At 38.2% G+C, this 9,112-nt stretch overlaps 1 pseudogene; it reads right to left on the reverse strand.

The window, feature by feature from the left end:
- Window positions 1–7,549: 7,549 nt before the first annotated feature.
- LOC101686959 lies at window positions 7,550–8,533 on the reverse strand (annotated as a pseudogene).
- Window positions 8,534–9,112: the final 579 nt, after the last annotated feature.

The following is a 9,112-nucleotide window of genomic DNA, read 5'->3' on the forward strand; positions in this document are numbered from 1 at the left end:
TGGAGTCTAGAAATTTCCGACCCCATTATCTTTACCTTTACAGTCGCGATCCGTGAACATACAGCTGCTGTCCCTTTGTGGTTGCTCTTCAACAAACTTCTAACCTTTCCTTTGTGGTCGTCCTAGTGACGAACGTGCAATCCCTTTATGGTTGCTCTTCAGCAAACTTCTAACCTTTCCTTTGTGGTCATCCTAGTGACAAACGTGCAATATGACGAGGGGGAAAAAGTACTCATGTATTGCCTTCTCTCTAAAACACTAAGTTTAAAAGGCTGTACAACTTCTATTCCATGAAATCTTCCTGTTAGAACTACCACTTCTAAAAATCAACTAAACAAAATGGAAACATTGTATTTCACTCTGACAAAACTGTTCAATGTGAGATCAATGCACATAAAATTAAAAAGTTAAATATACCTCAATATTATCAGTAAATCAGAATATATCTCAACCAGTATCAGAATTTCTACCTTCCCTGTATCTTTGCTATTTTTAAATATACTCACAGTTCCCGGGTTTTGGCACCAAATGTCGCACTCTCCCTTCCCCCCAGAGATGACGCAATACACACACAGGTAGATGCACAAGCTCTTGTTTATCCCCTGGTCGATCTTTCTCCTCCCCTTGCGGGGAAGCTCCCTTGCCTTATATAGGGCATAACAGCCAATCACAGAGGTGTTCACGTGAACAGGGAGTATACAGCCAATCACGGAGGTGTACACGTGAACAGGAGGTATCTGGGGCTTGTAGGCAGTGGTGGCATACGGTGCACATGTGACGAGCATGAGGTCATGTGTGGCCAGGGTGGATGATTTTTAGGCTGTCCGTACTGCTCCGGCGCCATCTTGGGGGCGTAACCCCCCAGGGGTACAGGCCTGTGAATCACAGGTTTACACATTTCACAACACTCACCATAGCACATACCCTCCCCAATGTCCATAACCCCACCCCTCTCTCCCTAACCCCCTCCCCTTCAACCCTCAGTTTGTTTTGTGAGAGTAACAAACTCTTATGGTTTGTCTCCCTCCTGATCCCATCTTATTTCATTTTTTTCTTCCCTACCCCCCAACCCCCCCATGTTGCCTCTCAAATTCTTCATATCAGGGAGATAACTATCTTTCTCTGATTGACTTACTTTGCTCAGCATAATACCCTCTAGTTCCATCCATGTCATAAAATGGCAAGATTTCATTTCTTTTGATGGCTACATAGTATTCCATTGTATATATATATCACCTCTTCTTGAAACATTCATCTGTTGATGAACATCTAGGTTCTTTCCATAGTTTGACTATTGTGGACATTGCTGCTATAAACATTCGGGTGCACATGCCCCTTTGGATCACTGCATTTGTATCTTTAGGGTAAATACCCAGTAGCACAATTCCTGCATGATAACGTAGCTCTATTTTCAACTTTTTGAGGAACATCCATGCTGTTTTCCAGAGTGGTTGCATCAGCTTGCATTCCCGCCAACAGCATAGGAGGGTTCCCCTTTCTCTGCATCCTCGTCAGCATCTGTCATTTCCTGACTTGTTAGTTTTATCCATTCTGACTGGTGTGAGGTGGAATCTCACTGTGGTTTTGATTTGTATTTCCCTGGTGCTGAGTGATGTGGAGCACTTTTTCATGTGCTGCACATGTGCTTTTCATGTGCTTTGCAGAAATGTGTGTTCATGTCCTCTGCCCATTTCTTGATTGGATTGTTTGTTCTTTGGGTGTTGAGTTTGATAAGTTCTTTATATATTTTGAATACTAGCCCTTTATCTGATATGTCGCTTGCAAATATCTTCTCTCATTCTGTCAGTGTCTTTTGGTTTTTTTTGACTGCTTTCTTTGCTGTGCAAAAGCTTTTGATCTTGATGAAGTCCCAATAGTTCATTTTTGGCCTTGCTTCCCTTGCCTTTGGCAATGTTTTTAGGAAGAAATTTTCCTTTGGTTGAGGTCAAAGAGGTTACTACCTGTGTTCTCCTCAAGGATTTTGATGGATTCCATTCTCAGACTGTGTTCTTTCATCCATTTGTAGTCTATTTTTGTGTGTGGTGTAAGGAAATGATCCAGGTTCATTTTTCTGCATGTGGCTGTTCAATTTTCCCAACATCATTTGTTGAAGAGACTGTCTTTTTTCCATTGGATATTCTTTCTTGCTTTGTCAAAGATTAGTTGACCATAGAGTTTAGGGTCCATTTCTGGGTCCTCTATTCTGTTTCATTGATCTATGTGTCTGTTTTTGTGCCACTACCACATTTTTTTTTTTTTTTTTTTACTTTGTGGTTGATAGTTTCTTTTTTTTTCATTTATTTATTTTCAGCATAACAGTATCATTATTTTTTCATCACACCCAGTGCTCCATGCAATCCGTGTTCTCTATAATACCCACCACCTGGTACCCCAACCTCCCACCCCCCAGCCACTTCAAAACCCTCAGATTGTATTTCAGAGTCCATAGTCTCTCATGATTCACCTCCCCTTCCAATTTACCCCAACCCCCTTCTCTCTAACTCCCCATGTCCTCCATGCTTTCTGTTATGCTCCACAAATAAGCTTCAGCACAGCAAAGGAAACAGTCAAGAAAACAAAGAGGCAACCCATGGAATGGGAGAAGATATTTGCAAGTGACAGTACTGACAAAAGGTTGATATCCAGGATCTATAATGAACTCCTCAAACTCAACACACACAAAGCAGACAATCATATCAAAAAATGGGCAAAAGATATGGACAGAGACTACTCCAATAAAGACATACAAATGGCTATCAGACACATGAAAAAATGTTCATCATCAATAGCCATCAGGGAGATTCAAATTAAAACTACATTGAGATATCACCTTACACCAGTTAGAATGGCCAAAATTAGCAAGACAGGAAACAACATGTGTTAGAGAGGATGTGGAGAAAGGGGAACCCTCTTCCACTGTTGGTGGGAATGCAAGTTGGTGCAGCCTCTTTGGAGAACAGTGTGGAGATTCCTCAAGAAATTAAAAAATAGAACTTCCCTATGACCCTGCCATTGCACTCCTGGGTATTTACCCCAAAGATACAGATGTCATGAAAAGAAGGGCCATCTGTACCCCAATGTTTATAGCAGCAATGGCCACGGTCGCCAAACTGTGGAAAGAACCAAGATGCCCTTCAACGGATGAATGGATAAGGAAGATGTGGTCCATATACACTATGGAGTATTATGCCTTCATCAGAAAGGATGAATACCCAACTTTTGTAGCAACATGGACAGGACTGGAAGAGATCATGCTGAGTGAAATAAGCAGAGAGAGTCAATTATCATCTGGTTTCACTTATTTGTGGAGCATAACTACCACACTCTCTTGATGATAACAGCTTTGTAATAGATCTTGAAGTCTGGAATTGTGATGTCTCCAACTTTGGCTTCCTTTTTCAACATTCCTCTGGCTATTTGAGGTCTTTTCTGGTTCTGTGTAAATTTTAGGATTATTTGTTCCAATTATTTGAAAAAAAAATGGATGGGATTTTGATAGGGATTGCATTAAATGTGTAGATTGCTTTAGGTAGCATCAACATTTTCACAATATTTGTTCTTCCAATCTATGAGCATAGAACATTTTTCCATATCTTTGCATCTTCCTCAATTAATTTGGTGGATACTCTATAGTTCTCTCAGTACGGATTCTTTGCCTCTTTGGTTAGGTTTATTCCTAGGTATCTTATGGTTTTGGGTGCAATTGTAAATGGGATTTACTCCTTAATTTCTCTTTCTTCTGTCTTGCTGTTGGTATATAGAAATGCAATTGATTTCTGTGCAATGATTTTATATCCTGACACTACTGAATTCCTGTACAAGTTCTAGCAGATTTGGGGTGGAGTCTTTTGGGTTTTCCAACATAAAGTATCACATCATCTGCAAAGACTTATAGTTTGACTCCTTCTTTGCTGATTTGGATGCCTTTAATTTCTTTTGTTGCTGATTGCTGAGACTAGGACTTCTAGTACTATATTGAATTGCAGTTGTGATAATGGTCATCCCTGTCATGTTCCTGATCTCAGCGGAAAAGCTCTCAGTTTTTCTCCATTGAGAATGAAATTACCTGTGGGTGTTTCATAGATGGCTTTGATGATATTGAGGTATGTGCCCTCTATCCCTACATTTTGAAGAATTTGATCAAGAAAAGATGCTGTAGTTTGTCAAGTGCTTTTTCAGCATCTATTGAGAATATCATATGTGTCTTATTCTTTCCTTTATGTATGTATTGTATCGCATTGATTGATTTGTGGATATTGAGCTAACATTGTATCCCAGGATTAAATCCCACTTGGTTGTGGTGAATAATCCTTTTAACGTACTGTTGGATCCTACTGGCTAGTATTTTGGTGATGATTTTCACATTTGTGTTCATCAAGGATATTGGTCCGTAATTCTTTTTTTTGATGGGGTCTGACGGTTTTGGGATCAAGGTAATGTTGGCATCATAAAATGAGTCTGGAAGTTTTCCCTCCATTTCTATTTTTTGGAACTGTTTCAGGAGAATAAGTATTAATTCTTCTTTAAATGCTTGGTAGAATTTTTCTGGGAAGCAGTCTGGCCCTGGCTCTTGTTTCTTGGTAGATTTTTGATTACTGCTTCAATCTCCTTATTGGTTGTGGGTCTATTCAGGTTTTCTATTTCTTCCTCGTTCAGTTTTGGGAGTTTATATATCTCTAGGAATGCACCCATTTCTTCCAGATTGTCAAATTTGTGGGTGTATAGTTGCTCATAATATGTTCTTATAATTCTTTTTATTTCTTTGTTGTTCGTTATGATCTCTCCCCTTTCATTCATGATTATATTAATTTGGGTTCTTTCTCTTTTCTTTTTGATAAGTCTGGCCAGGGGTGTATCAATCTTATTAATTCCTTCACAGAACCAGCTCCTAGTTGCATTGATTTGTTCTTCTGTTCTTTTGGTTTCTATTTCATTGATTTATGCTCTGATCTTTATTGTTTCTCTTCTTCTGCTGGATTTAGGCTTTCCTTTCTGTTCTTTATCCAGCTCCTTTAAGTGTAGGGTTAGGTTGTGTACTTGAGACATTTTTTGTTTCTTGAGAAAGGCTTGTATCACTATGTACTTTCTTCTCAGGATTGCCTTTGCTGTGTCCCACAGATTTTGAACAGTTGTATTTTCATTATCATTTGTTTCCATGAATTTTCTAAATTCTTCTTTAATTTTCTGGTTGACCCATTAATTCTTTAGTAGGATGCTTTTTAGCCTCCATGTATTTGGGTTCTTTCCAAATTTTCTCTTGTGATTGAATTCTAGCTTTAGAGCATTGTGGCATGAAAATATGCAGGGAATGGTCCCAATATTTTGGTACCACTTGAGACCTAATTTGTGACCCAGGATGTGATCTATTCTGAAGAATGTTCCATGTTCACTAGAGAAGAATGTGTATTCTGTTGCTTTGGGATAGCATGTTCTGTATATATCTGTGATGTCCATGTGGCCCAGGGTATTATTTAAGGCCTTTATTTCCTTATTGATCTTTTGCTTGGATGATTTGCCCATTTCAGTGAGGGAAGTGTTAAAATCCCCTACTATTATTGTATTATTGTTGCTGTGTTTCTTTGATTGTGTTATTAATTGGTTTATATAATTGGCTGCTCCTATGTTAGGGGCATAGATATTTAAAATTGTAAGATCTTCTTGTTGGACAGACCCTTTGAGTATTATATAATGTCCTTCCTCATCTCTTATTATAGTCTTTGGCTTAAAATCTCATTTATATGATATAAGGATTGCCACCCCAGCTTTCTTTTGATGTCCATAAGCATGGAAAATTATTTTCCACCCCTTTTCTTTAAATCTGGAGGTGTCTTTGGGTCTAAAATGAGTTTCTTGCAGACAGCATAGTGATGGGTCTTTTTTTTTTTTTTTTTAATCTATTCTGATACCCTGAGTCTTTTGAAGAGGGGCATTTAGCCCATTTACACTCAGGGTAACTATTGAGAGATATGAATTTAGTGCCATTGTATTGACTGTATGGTGACTGTTTCTGTATATAATAATAATAAAATATATATATATATATATTTTATATATTAGACAGTGAATAGAGAAGAGCCACCCACTTGATTTGGGGTGTATTTTGGTCTCTTAGAAGAAATTACCTTACAAAATTTTAAAGAAAGGAAAAAATATACATACATATATACTCACAGACAAAAATAAAGGTAAACACAATGAAAAGGTGGAATATGACTATAGAGATGAAAATTTAAAAAAATTCTAAAAAAGGAGTTGGTAAGATATGTTGTTTGGTAAAAGAAAGGAAAAGAAAGTGGAGAGTTTTCTCAGGCTGGAGACTAGAACAAAGCCCTGTGCTAGATTTAGGGTATATTTTGATGTATTAGAAGTTGTATCCCAAATTTTTCTAGAAGGTTGATATCTAGGATCTATAAAGAACTCCTCAAACTCAACACACACAAAACAGACAATCATATCAAAAAATGGGCAGAAGATATGAACAGACACTTCTCCAATGAAGACATACAGATAGCTATCAGACACATGAAAAAATGTTCATCATCAATAGCCATCAGTGAGATTTAAATTAAAACCACATTGAGATATCACCTTACACCAGTTAGAATGGCCAAAATTAGCAAGACAGGAAACAACATGTGTTGGGAGGATGTGGAGAAAGGGGAACCCTCTTCCACTGTTGTTGGGGATGCAAGTTGGTGCAGCCTCTTTGGAGAACAGTGTGGAGATTCCTCAAGAAATTAAAAATAGAACTTCTCTATGACCCTGCCATTGCACTCCTGGGTATTTACCCCAAAGATGCAGATGTAGTGAAAAGAAGGGCCATCTGTACCCCGTTGCTTTTTTTCCTATCACCTAAGGTAGAAATCCCTATAATAACAGCTAGTTCAGAGGTGAAGTTGTTTAGAGTATGTCTTTGATAAAAATATTCTACAGTTGTCTTCTGCGTAGGAAATGTGCAATTGTGTCATTGCTATATCAAGAAGAAATTTATATTTCTTTTTGGCTTCAGGAAGAGAAAATAATTTGTTCTAGGAAGAGCCCAGATTTCAGTATAAATGGTGCCCATAGAATTGTGCAGCAAGGCATCTTTAATTTTGGGATGAATCCTCTTGCATTATTCAATACTCATTCATTTCTGGTTAATCTTTATTTCTCAACCCAATAAACATTCTTTGACTACATAGTTGGGAGTGAAACTATGAATTTTCAGCAGAATCCTTCGACATTATGCCTTTTGTTTATATATATTAACTGTCCCATTTGTATATAATCTAATTCAAAGCTTTATAGAGAATTTTTCCACTAAATATTTAACTCAGAGATTTTCTATACATGTGACATTTTTGTGCTGATTAGCAATGTCCCTTTGATCAGCAGCTTGTAAATGCATAGAGGTTTCTAATTGGAAGAAACTAGAGTCATCATTTAGTCACATATTGATATGAAAGAGGAACCATTAAAGATTAAAGAAAGCAAGGGGGGAGCACACTATACTTAAACTCACTAAACTCACGTAGTTTGACGTCAAGACCATCATTCTTTCTATGAGTTATATTGTTTTTAATATATGAATGAAGTTTTTGATTCTTCTCTGGTCACATGAATTATTACCCAAGATTACACTGTGGCTCCAGAGCTTCCTCATGGCATTTTTCACCCCTGAGTTTGTGAGGGTGTAGATTAAAAGTTTATTAACATGGGTGTTAATATGGTATAAAACACTGCCACTGGTTTGTCAATGGGAAAGGTGACCATGGGCCAAAGGTACATGAATAGGCAGGATATAAAGAATAGGATAACTACGGTAACAGAGGAGATGCAGGTAGAAAGGGCCTTATGCAGTCCTTTATTACTGTGAGTTCTTAGGGAGTAAAGGACGAGGACATAGGAGGTAACAAGAATAGAAAAAATGAGGAGACACATCAGCCCACTGTTGGTAGCAACAAGAAGTCCAAAAATGTGAGTGTCAGTGCAAGAGAGTTTTAGTAGAGGGAAGAGGTCACAGAGGAAGTGGTCATTGACCCTGGAGCCACAGAATGGCAACCAGACCTTAAAAAGAATTTGAACCAGAGTGTGAGGAGATTTCCCAGCCTTGGCCATGGCTACCAGGTGGCCACACATTTGCCTGTTCTTTGCAGTCTTATAGTGTAGGGGCTTGCAGATGGTAAGGTAGTAGTCATAGGCCATCACTGTGAGTAGGATGATCTCCACTCCTCCAAAGAAATGCTCTGCAAAGAGCTGAGTCATGCACCCACTGAAGGAGACAGTTTTTTTTTTCCGTGAGCAAGTCAAGTATCATTTTGGGAGCCATGGTAGAAGAGCAGCAGCTGTCTACAAACAAACAACAGGAAAGACAGAAAGTAATACATAGGGGAGCCCAGGGCTCTGCTGGATTTGATCGTCATGTCAAGGAGTATGTTGCCTACCCCAGTGAGAAAGTAGATGATTATAAAACAGTGCACTAGAGTTTCTGCACATCTGGGTTCTGTGTCAGGCAAGGCAGGATGAATTCTGTCACATTGTTCATTTGTTCGTAAATCCACTTTGGTATCTGGATAATAGATTTGTCTATGAATAGCACAGGGATTGCAATTGTGGCAGGTGAATTTTGATCAAGCAAATCATTTCTGTCAGAATTGCTTTCTTTCAGACTGAAGGCAACTCCAGGCAGATAAACTCAGACTTAAAGTTGTGCCTTATTACTAGTTATAATGAACACATTGCCTCTTCACCCTCTGACTGACACACAAACATATTCACACACACACACTCATCCAGATGATGAGTTTTACAAATGCACAGCCCTTCTACAATTACACATGGTTGGATATTCATGCCATCACACACACACACACAAAGAGATGGAATAGAGTATATTAACGCCTTCAAATAAGATATAGATTTGTTCAAAAAGAGAAATAAAAAAAAGTTTATATGTAATTTCTGGCTGAAGAAGAGCATCTAAAGCAGATACAATGGTATGAGAAACGGGACAAATTAATGGATTCAGTTACATAAAGTTCTGCAACACACTGGAAAAATACTTGAAACAAGTACAATAAGTAACCATTTTTATGCCAATGGTTTTTGCAAAAAAGATCTACTCATACCA

This window comes from Mustela putorius, unplaced genomic scaffold (assembly GCF_011764305.1).
Source record: "Mustela putorius furo isolate JIRA1106 unplaced genomic scaffold, ASM1176430v1.1 tig00000127_pilon_pilon_pilon, whole genome shotgun sequence".
NCBI classification, from domain to species: Eukaryota; Metazoa; Chordata; class Mammalia; order Carnivora; family Mustelidae; genus Mustela; species Mustela putorius.